Source organism: Humulus lupulus, chromosome 9, assembly GCF_963169125.1.
Source record: "Humulus lupulus chromosome 9, drHumLupu1.1, whole genome shotgun sequence".
NCBI classification, from domain to species: Eukaryota; Viridiplantae; Streptophyta; class Magnoliopsida; order Rosales; family Cannabaceae; genus Humulus; species Humulus lupulus.
In genome coordinates, this window is record NC_084801.1 from 14,317,971 (window position 1) to 14,330,400 (window position 12,430).

A 12,430-nucleotide genomic window follows, 5' to 3' on the forward strand; every position below is an offset into this window, starting at 1 on the left:
ATCATTCTTAAGTTTTACCAAACACATGGGAAGTAAGGATTAGAGTATTTCGGGATTGGAGTTAGGCCAATCTATAAGGTCAACAAAGGTACCCTTATTCTTAAGTTCAATCTTGTTTGATTCCTTAGTTTCTTTAGTTTTCATTCAGGTTCTAACTTTTGTTATGGTTGTGTGGTTGGGTTTTTAAGTTCTTTGAACTTAAGGTGTCTTTTTGGTAAGTTTTCTCTTGGTGGTTTAGTTCTAGTCTTTTCATTATTTATTCTTTAGAAATACTCACCATTTGTATTGTTGGTTTTAGGAATGTTCCAAATCCTGTCTTTGTTCTCAAATATCCCGGTGTTGGTAAGGAAAATAGGCTAGATCTTGTATGTTTGAATGATATGTTATGCTTTTATGTTATGTTATGATAAGTTTATGTTTTAATATGTTATGTTATGATTTACCTTACCTCAAATATTAGACAGGGGACGTAGATGAGTTATCATACAATACATGTGGTCTAACCTACCTCAAATATTAGACAGGGGACGTAGATGATTTATCATATGTCATAATGGCCATTATTAGTATAGTCTTATATGGAATATGTTATAATATGTTTATAGTTGAAATTCCGTTTTTTATGATTACCAACTTAATTATTTAAATTAAATAATTAATTGTTGAACTGTTACAGAAATATTTAAACAGATACAAAGACTGTTTGAACAGAAACTAGATATGTTTAAACAGTTTGTGACAAGAAGATAAAAACGAACATAAAGTAAAGAACACACGAATTTTTACGTGGTATCAGCAATCTTTGCAGATTGCTACTAGTCCACGAGGCCACGCCCAGAGAATGAAATTTATTAGAAGAATATCTAAATGATTACAAAACCAAATTGACTTATACAAATAAAGACTCCCTCTTGAATTTGTCGCAACTGTTGTAATCTAAACTCCTAATCAAATTTCTGAAGTGCTAAGATCTTGAACTCCCTTCAAATCATAACACTTGCACTTTTCCTCCCGAAAAGTGACTCACGAACAAGACTTCTCCCGAAGCTTGATGACCAATGTCCAAGTGTGTTCAACCTGCACAATTAACACAAAGAAAACAATACAGAAGTACACTGTAATAAACCACTAAGAACTTGCTGGACTCAAGTTCTTCACATAATAAAAAGTCTCTCTAAAACTTAAAAATATTTGGAAAATAATACACCAAGAGAGATGATAAAAAAACAACAACCTAAGGATGATTATATACTTTTTAGAATCCCTTTAGGTCGTGGAAAACAAATCAGAAATCAAACATCCAATAAATGGAAAATCTTCCAAAACAGGAAAGTCAGAATCTGTTCAAACAGACTGGCAATCCGTTCAAACAGATTCATTAAACCTGGACAGTTTTTCAACCCAGTTTCCTTAAATAAATAATGAAACAATATATCATTTATTATTGCAAGCTGTACACGATTTCTGGGCAACCAAATCAGATAAATGAAAATAAATACTAATAATTTCCATATAAACCAATTTCAAGAAAAGATATTCTTTTATATGAAATTATATATTTATTTTATAATCATATATAGAATAATCTGATTTATATCACACAAAACAGGAAACTAACTATTTTTGAAATGTACCAAAATATTACAAAACAGGAAACTACTAATTTCAAAAATACCCTTTTAATTAATTTTGTCATTATTGTCAAATATGCCAATAAAGGATTTTACAATCTTCCCCTTTGGCAATTTGATAGACAAAATTAATTCAAAAAACCTGCAACACAAATGTTAGTGATAAGTAAAGAGAAAGAACTCCCCCTACAAACATGCATGAACTTATAACAAACATGTAAATAAACTAGACTTAACTCCCCCTCAAAATAAGAAGGTCCAGAGTTAAACAAAACAACAAACAACCAGGTTTTTGAAATATTTTGAAATACTACTCTCCCCCTTTGTGTCTTTCAAAGAAGCCAAAGAACCATAAAACAAAAAAAGAGTATCAATGTTTAATGGACAAAAACTAAAATAAAACTAAACAACTGGATCTTTGGACAGAGATTGAATAGCCTCCAACACAGAACGTTGCAGTCCTTCAATTGACATCACTCGAGCAGTCAAAGAATCAACAGAGGCTCGAACAGCAGCTATTTCTGTTGCAACAAGTCCTGAATCTGTGGCAACAGAGGAGGAGGCATGAGGAATGTCATCCGAGGCAATCTTCAGAGATTGGGGCATGAGAAACACAATTAGTAGCTAACTAAAATATAGAAATACCACATGATTACATTTTCTTTGATTTTGAAGGTAATTTTATTTTATTTTTTTCAATTATTTATTTTTTCCTTCATTTTTTAATTATTTTTTCAGTTATTTTTTCTTAAGTTTTTTTCCTTACTTATTTTTTCTTCCATTTTTTCTTTTTCTTTTTTCTTCTTTTTTTTACCGATTTTTTCCTGCATAATTTTTTTCTTTCCATTTTTCCATTCTTTTTCTTCTTCATTTCATTTTTATTCATTTATCTATTTTTTTTATTTCATTTGTATTGATTTGTTTTTTTTTTTCATATATTTTTTTTAGTTTTCTTTACTCTTTTTTTTTTCATTTTTTTCCTTCTATTTTTTTTATTTTTGTATTTATTATTTTCTCCTTACATTTTTTTTCCATTTTTCAGAGCTTCTTTTCTTCTTTCATTTTTTTCCCTTTTTTTCTACCAATTTTTTCATTCATATTTTTTTCTTTCCATTTTTCCATTATTTTTCTTCTTCTTCTTTTCATTTTTATTCATTTATCTATTTTTTTTCATTCGTCATTTCTTTTGTTTTGTTTTTTTTTCATATTTTTTTAGTTTTTTTTCCTAAATTTTGTTCTTTCATTTTTTGTACTTATTCTTTTCTCATTCTATTTTTTTTTCCTTTTTTCACACATATTTTAACATTACATAATTATTTTACTATTTTTTATTTATTATTGTAATTTTTTTTATAGTTTTTTCTACTATATGTAAAAAAAATTCAAATCAATTTTTTTAGCATTTTCTTTTTACTGTAACCCTTATAGAAACACCAAAATTTGGAAAAAAACTAATAAAAATATGAAAAACTTGAATGGGTAACAATTACCATGATGAGAACATTTAAATCTAGAAAAAAAAATTATATGAAGAAGATGGGAGAGAAGGGAAAGGGGGTGCATCTGATTTTTTTTTTATCTTTAGATCTGTGGTAACGGGTTACCTTCCCATTCTTTGTGTGTATATTTCTGGGGGTAATTGGTTACCTTCATGTTCTTTATGTGTATATTTCTGTGTTTTTTATGGTAACTGGTTACCTATGTTACTAAAATCATAGTTACTTATTCGTCCCTTTTTAATGAAGTGTTCTTCCTCTTTTTCCTTCAAATTTGATGTTTATTTTCATATTTAATATGAGTAACCCGTCACTCCTCTTATGGTAACTGGTTACCCCTCTTATGACAGAAAATTACTCCTCTCAGGATAACTAGTTACCATTCCTAGTACATGTTATTTAACATAGCTCTAGGATTTTTTTTTACATAGTTGCCAATCAAGGAACTGGTAACCTTATCCAGTATTTGAAAAAAGAAGCGTAAAATCTAAAAAAAAAGAAAAAAATGTTTATAATAAATAAAATATAATTTTAAACACAATTCATATTACAAAAAAAAAAAAAATTGCAAAACAACCAAAGAAAAATTTAATATAAAATTAGTAATATAAAAATAATATAAAAAAATAAATAAGCTAAAAAAATAATAATCAAATTACAAACATACCCTTCTAAAATAATAAAACTTGATTAAGAGTAAAACTATGACATAAACCAACTTTTATAAAAAAAATATGAGAAAATAAACTCATAAAAGTGAAAATTCTAAAAAAAAGCCATAGATTGATTTTTTTAATAAAAGCGATATTTTTGCACACTCTATCAAAAATCCCATGTAAAATGTACTTTCCTAAAAAAAAAGATTTGTTTTATATCTTTTAAAATATATTTTAATTAAAATTATCTTTCATATAGATTTTTAAAATAATGAATTTATTTTAATAAAAAATTTACCATTATTAGCATATTGACAAGTTGGTCTGAAATTAATGGTACTTAACAGTCAAATTTTTATTCTAAATTCGGACACTCAATTTCAAATCTTTCTAGTTTTCGCTCTCTCTCTCGGTTGTCCTTCTTCTCCTTGAAGTTCTGTCACCGTTAGTGTTTGAGTTCGAAGTGGTGATTGTGGTCTCTTGGTCGTGTTTCGTTATGGATTCTGATGAGTTAGCCGCGCTTCAATACGCTTTAGATGTTGATACTTCTGATGAAACTATCCAAGGAGATCTTGATGTGAACGTTATCTCTAAGGGGTTAGAGAAGGTCGCTCGTTCTCTTGTCGGATCTATCATTTCGGCACGTAATATACCCCGTGAGGCTGTTGTGATTTCAACTAATAATATGTGGAAGTTAAAGGGGACTTTTGAGGTTGATCTTCTCAAACCCAATCTGTTTCTCTTTAAGTTTGTTCTTGACGATGATCGTCTTCGTGTTCTGAGAGGCGGACCGTGGATAGTGGAGCACTCCTTGTTGGTTTTGGCTGAACCAACTGGGATTGGCAACTACTCGGATCTGTGTTTTAATCATGTTTCTTTCTGGATTCAGTTGCATAACTTACCAATTTGATGTCTTTCGACTGAGGTTGGATATGAAGTTGGTGCGCTCATTGGCCATGTGATTGAGGTAGCGACTGGTTCTTTTGGTGATCATTTGGGCCATTTTCTCCGAGTACGGATATCCATTGACATTACTAAACCCCTTCCCCGTGCCGTAAAGGTTGGTTTAGTCTCTGGTATGGATAAAACCCTTGTTGCTTTGAAATTTGAACACCTCCCGGATCTTTGTTTTAATTGTGGTATTATTGGGCACCCGATTAGAGAATGTAAAGCTAAGGCTTTTAGTGTGAATGGGAAACCTTGCTTTAAGTATGGAGAATGGATCAAAGCATTGCCCTCTGCGAAACATTATGCCCCGGTAAAGCATTCTCGTGTGGTCGGTAATCGTGGCTCTGGTTCGGAACCCATTGGTGTGACGGCAAGGGCTACTACTGATCCGGTGTGGAAGGAAAAAACTCCGATTGGTAACGTGCGCCCACCACGCCCCGATTTACGCCAGCACTCTGGGAAGGGGAAGGCAACGTTTTCGGATCCTGTTGTCAGAGCTGTAGCTATCCTGAAATCCTCTCTGTCTAACGGAAATATTGTTGATAAGGAAAGTGTAAGCGTGGTTGACTGTGGCAAAAAATCTGTTTTTGGAAAAGATAATATTAATGGGAATAAAACTGATTTTGTGGCTCTTAAAGAAGTTATTCCTGAAGATTCTCATCCTTTATGTCCTTCTATTTGCTCGGGTATTAAGTCTCTCAATATTGGCAAAAGTTTGATTTCCTCTACCATTAGTAGTGTGGACCCCACGGTTGAAAGTCTTCCTTTGGCTTTTAATCCTTTAAATAATAATGATGTTGTGTTGGACTTGAGTGGGGACACTCCCTCACGTAACATTAATTTGCATGGGGAGGAATACTATATGCATGGGTCTGATCCCATTGAGAAGACAGATGGTGCACCTATTTTTAACTCCCTAAATAATAGTGATGCTGTCTTGGACTTGAACGGGGACCCTCCCTCACGTGCTAGTAGCTTGCATGAAGAACACTCTAACGTGCATGAGACTATCCCCATCGAGAAGTCAAACAGTGCAGTCATTTTTGGTTCTACAGCACAGACCAGCTCTCTTCCTCCTCCTTCCTTTGCCGCTGGAAGCAAGAGACGTATACTCCCTGCCTCTTTTGGAGTTATCGCTGCTTCACGTAGTCGCCGGGGACGCAAAGCTGGTATCCATTCGGGATCCCGTGGTGATTTTTTAGCTGTTCAAAAGCCATCTCGTGTGGTTAAAAGGAAATTAAACAGCCAAGCGGAACCTCAGCTCTTGAGCTCTTTGGTTGATGAGGTTTTGGTCCCTCCTTCTGTTGCTTCGGATGTTTTACCGGGAATGGTTGACAATGAAGCTATTGACACTACCTCAACGGCGGACCTAGCGGTGGAGCTAGGCCGCCGAGCATTATGAATTGCCTCGTGTGGAACGTTCAAGGTCTAGGCTAAGATCGGAAGTTCCAAGCTTTGAGTGGCCACGTTAAGAGTTTGAAGCCAGACTTCATTTTTCTGTCTGAAACTCTTAGATCACAGTCTCAATTAGAAGTTCTTCGAGTTTGCCTTGGTTTTTGTGGTAAGATTGTTGTTGAGAAAATTGGTCGTAGCGGTGGTCTCTGTCTGATGTGGGGGGAATCCGTTGATGTTGAGCTTATCCAATTCTCTAAGTTTCATATTGACGTGTTTATCCATGTTGTTGGCTCCCCTTCTTGGCGTTTTACGGGGTTGTATGGTTAACCTGATGCTAGCCTTAGGAGGGATTTCTGGCATTTCTTGGGTATGTTGGCTTCGTCTTTTGACGGTCCTTGGTTGTGCGGGGGTGATTTGAACGAAATTATTATTGCTAGTGAGAAAGATGGTGCGGCGTCTAGGCCCAATTACCTCATGAGGAATTTCAAACAAGCTTTATCTGATTGTGATCTCGTTGATTTGGGTTTCTTGGGCCCGCAGTTTACTTGGTGTAATCAGCACAAAGATAGCACTTTCACTCAGGTACGACTTGACCGCATGGTTGGTAATCCGAAATGGTTCGATTTGTTCCCTAGTTTTTCCGTGTCTCATCTTAGCTTCTGGGGTTCTGATCATCGACCTCTTCATGTCCAATTTAATCATAATAATGAGGGCATTAAGGGGAATGTGTTGCTTAAGTCTCGGTTTCATTATGAGAATGCCTGGGAGGAGGATGAGGAATGTGGGAATATTATTTCTTCGGCATGGAATAGTGGTGTGGGGTATAACTTTGAGACTTTGGCTACTAAAATTGCTAATGTTGCCACTAATCTTGGTCGTTGGAACAATACTATGTTTAAAAGGCATCATAATAATATTAAGAAAAAGCAAAAACAATTAAAAAGTTTGGATGCTTCTCTCTCGGCTGCTAATTTGAAAGATTATGTGTCTCTTGAGAAGGAATTGGATGTGCTTCATTACAAAGAAGAAAAATATTGGGCACCCCGCTCCAAGCAGAATTGGCTCAAGCTGGGTGACCGCAACACTGCATATTTTCATAAGAGTGCCACTGCTCGGAAAAAAAGAAACTTTACTGGCTCTCTTTTTGATAAGAATGATACTGAAGTGTTCGGACAAGATAATCTCGCGGGTGTCTTTCAAGACTATTTCCAGTCTATCTTTGAGTCTGAATCTCCTACTTGTGCTGATATGGATCCTGTTCTTAATGCTATTGCTCCCAAGGTCACTTCTCGTATGAACGATCAACTGACTAGACCCTATACTGGCGAGGATGTGAGGAAGGCTCTTTTCCAAATGAGCCCTTCTAAAAGTCCTAGCAAGGATGGTATGTCTGCAGGCTTCTATCAGAAGTATTAGGATACTATTGGTCCTGAAGTTAGCGCTGTTTGTCTTCATTTTTTGAATGAGGGTGGGTGTATTAAAGGTATCAACTCTACTCTTATCACTCTTATCCCGAAAATTGATGATCCTAAACATGCTTCAGATTTTCGTCCTATTAGCTTGTGTAATGTGCTTTACAAGATTATTACAAAATCTATGACTAATCGATTACGTGAGATTCTGGGTTCAGTGATTTCTGATGAGCAGAGTGCCTTCCTCCCTGGACGTCTTATCACTGATAATGCTATGATTGGCTTTGAGTGTGTTAACCATCTGAAACGGCGTGTTAAAAGCAAATCCGGTGCTTTTGCTCTCAAGCTTGACATGTCTAAAGCCTATGATCGTGTTGAATAGAGTTTCCTATGCAGCCTTATGAGGAAACTGGGCTTTCATGAGAAATGGATCAGTTTAGTTCTGGCTTGTATTTCTTCGGTTGACTATGCTTTTAATATGAATGGTGAAATTTTGGGTAATATTATACCTGGCAGGGGTCTGCGACAAGGTGATCCTTTGTCACCCTTTCTATTTCTGATATGTGCTGAAGGTTTGTCTGCTCTTGTTCAGCGTGATTGTGTGAATGGCTCACTCTCGGGTCTCTCTTATGGGCGTACTGGTCCCCAGGTCTCCCATCTCCTTTTTGCTGATGATAGCCTTTTCTTTTTCAAATCATCAGTGTTTGCTTGTCACCGTTTTAAGCAACTTCTGGATTGGTATGGTAAGGCTTCTGGTCAACTTGTGAATTTTTCTAGGTCTGCCATGTGTTTTAGTTCTCGGATTTCTTCTAGTGATGCTGCTAACATGGCCGCTATTCTTGGTGATCCTGTGGTTGTTTTCCATGAGAAGTACCTTGGTTTACCCTGTTATGCTGGGCAGAGTAAGAAAGGTCTTTTTCAATCACTCAAAGACTGTATTTGGAAAAAATTGTTTAGCTGGAAATCTCGGTCCTTCTCTACTGCTGGGAAAGAGGCACTTATTAAATCTGTCATCCAATCTATCCCTGCTTATTCTATGAACTTGTTCAAGTTACCTGCCAGCTTCATTAAAGAAATTCATCGACTCTGTGCTAGATTCTGGTGGGGTGGTAATGTGGAAAAACAGAAGTTACACTGGTGTACTTGGGAGAGACTTTGTTGGCACAAGTCGGATGGTGGAATGGGGTTCAGAGATCTTGCCTTGTTTAATCAAGCTTTGTTAGCTAAGCAGGCCGCAAGACTTTATTCTAATCCGGATTCTCTTGTTGCAAAGGTTATGAAAGCACTCTATTTTCCTACTTCCTCCGTGCTTACTGCCACTAGCTCAAAAAAATCCTCTTTCATCTGGAGATCAATTTTATGGGGTAAAGAGCTTTTTCTTTCTGGGGCTAGGTGGCTTATCAAAGATGGAAATAATGTCTCTATGTATCATGACCGCTGGATTCCCCGCCTGAATGGTGACAGGTCTTGTTCGAATCATTTTTTTCCTGAAGATGCTATGGTCTCTAGCCTTCTTCTTCCTGGTGGTAATTTGAACTCTGGTTTGATCAATGAGGCTTTTAATGTGCAAAAGGCGACTTCTATTCTTTCTATTCCTCGCAATCATCTTCCTGTTACTGATTGTGTTATATGGCATTTTGAGTCTTCAGGTTTTTATACCGTCAAAAGTGGTTACTGGCAGGCCATTCGTTTGTTGGGGATGGGCCATGCTTCAGGTTCTAATGGAGTTTCAGTGTTATGGACTAAAATATGGCAACTAAATATTCCTGGGAAAGTGTGGCAATTTATATGGAGAGGTGCTAATAACTGGCTGCCTACATTTTCTAATCTTTGCAATCGAGGTATTCCTGTTGCTTCTTTATGCCCTTTTTGCCTGAAGGGTCCTGAGACTGCAATCCATGCTTTATGGAATTGTGATAAACTGAGTAACTGTAGACACACGGTTGGTAATATTATGCATGTTCCCCCTTACACTGGAATGGACATTTATGAGTTTTTGTTAAATTGCTTAGACTCCTTATCTGTAGCTGACTTTGGAAAACTCTTTGTGTGCTTATGGCGTATTTGGTATCGCCGTAATATTTATGTTAATGAGAAGACTACTCTTCCTGATCAGATGGTTATTGATTGGAGCTTGGCTTTTCTAGATCGTCACTTGAATGCCAATGGTGGTTCTCTCCCTGCCAGCAAGTCCTTGAGGGAAGCTCCGAAAGTGCATCGATGGGAGAAACCAATGGAGGGTGTTGTCAAAATTAATTGTGATCTTGACCATGTTGCGAAGAAGGCTGGTGCTGGGGCGGTTTTCCGTGTCTTTCATGGCATGGTCCTTGCCTCTAGTACGTGGTCATGAGATCATTTATTGGACCCTACTATTGCTGAAGCCTTGGCGGTTTATCACAGTATTTTGTTGTGCTCTAGACTTGGGTATCATACGGTGGTCATTGAATTTGATTGTGCCAATGTGGTCCGTGCTATTAACAGTCACAAGATCGAGCATTCTTATCTAGGATATATTATTAGGGATATTCTTGCTTATTGTAATTCCTTTCATAGTATCTCCTTTACTTTTTGTCCTAAGATGGCCAATAGTGTTGCTCACTCTTTGGCTAAGTTTGCTTTATCTCTCTTTAATGATTTTGTTTGGTGGCCTGGATACCCCGAATGTATTAATGTTGTAATTCAGGATGACATTACTTGATCAATATATTTTTTAAGCACTCTTTTTCCTCTTGAGGTTTATCCCATTGGGTTTTCTCTTGAGGTTTTAATGAGGCATTTTTCTCAACAAAAAAAAAAAAAAAACAGTCAAATTTTAGGGGAGAACAGGTGTTCAATTCTGCATTATATATGTAAAAGTCAAATTTTAGATAATCTCATCATAGAAAAAATTAAGATTAAGTTTCCTATTCTTTTATAAGAAATCCCCTTTCTATGAGATGGTTGGTGGTAATTTGACCCAACTACTTTTCTATATTCTAATCTCAAATCATTTCTTTAATAACTTTATTAAGGACTTTAACAACTGCTTTCTCTAAATTTAATTCTACGCACTTCCAAGTTACAAATTTCAAAAGATGTTGAAATGATTACTCGTTTCACAGTTCTTGTTTTTTTTTTCTTCCTCATGATATCCGTATTATATCTTATTAAGATTATTAGTCAATTCTTAGTTTTCTTTTTTTTTTCTTTTTTTTTGTGATAGTCCACCACATAATTCCCATTTATCTCATTATTATAATCATATGCCTGTTTTGAAGTTTCTCACAAAAAAAAATAATAAATAAAATTTTTGTCCCTCGAACTATGATCACTATATAATCGTGCCCCCTGAATGATTCGTGATGTTAAAAATTCCCCTCAAATTATGCATATTACTAAAATATGGAATTTTTGTTAGGTTTCGTTCTATATGGCTAACATGACGTAGTATTTTGTCTATTGATGTAGTAGTGTCATGTGTAGAATAATTATCAATTTTGCCCCCCGAACTTTGACCACTACCAAATTATACTCCTTTTATAAAAAAAAAGTATATGTGTTTTCTTAAAAATAATAATCAAATCCTTAATAAATAAAAAATTTAATTATCAACAAATAACTCTTTTTTACTTTTTCTTTTACAATATTAATTAAAATTGTTTTAGAATAAACATTTAAAATAAATACTAAAACAAAGAAAGATTTTTTAATTAAAGAGGTTGACGAAAGACTTAAATAAATAAATAAAAATTTTAATTTAAGATGAGGAGGACAAATGGGAAAAAACTTTGTTTTATGATTTATTTTTTAATTTTTATATTAAAATATATTTATTTTATATTATAAAAGAAAAGAAAAAGTAAAAAAAAAGTTATTTGCTATTAATTAGATTTTTAATTTTTGAGTATTTGAATTTCATTTAATTAATTTGAAACTTTTAGTATTGTTTATTTTTTAATCTTTTAAAATGACTTTTTATTTTTTTTTATTTTAAAGGATTTAATTATCATTTTTAAAAAGAAAAAAAATTAAATTAGTCTTAATAAAAAAGGCACAATTTGGTAATGGTCAAAGTTCGGAGGGCAAAATTTCTAATTATTCTACACATGACACTGCCACATCAAGAGACAAAATACTACATCATCAATCTATTAGCCACCAAGGACGAAATCTAACAGAAGTCTCATATTTCAGTAATGTACATAGTTCGAGGTAAATTTTTAACATCGCGAATTATTTAGGGGACACGATCATACAGTGGTCATAGTTCGGGAGGCAAAAATACTATTTATTAAAAAAAAAATCCTATTCCCACCTGAAAAGTCTAAAACACCCTTAAAGTGAAATTTGGTTTTCTATTCTTGGGGCCAACAACCACTGTCAAGTTTTTTCTTCTTTCTTTCTCCTTACCTCACTCACAACTGCAGCCACCATCTCCATGTATTTATATTTTTTTGCTCTTTCTTCCAAAATCATCTTCTCACTGTTTTTTTTTTTTGAAAAGTTCCCAAAATTGAAGGAAGAAATATTTTTTGATAATGGGTATATGCTATTGTTGTTTATAGATTATGGGTGTTATATATTCATTCATATTTGTTTTTTGAATTGTTCTAAGTTGAAACTTTGCAAAAAACAAAAAAAAATCTTACTGAGATGACGAATTTTGTGTGATTTATGCGATTTAGGATTTTTATGTTGAAATTTGGTTGGACCAAATTCGGACATAGTTCAAACCAATTTTGGATTTGGTATTTATTAATATTTTTTAAGGGTAATTTTATCCGAATCATTTTCTCATATCTTACATAGTCAGTGATATAATGTGCATTTTGACATTAGGAGATTACTGGGAGACAAAGTCCCACAAAGCAAATCTAGGTATTGTTTGTTACCATTATTAATTGTCATTGTCA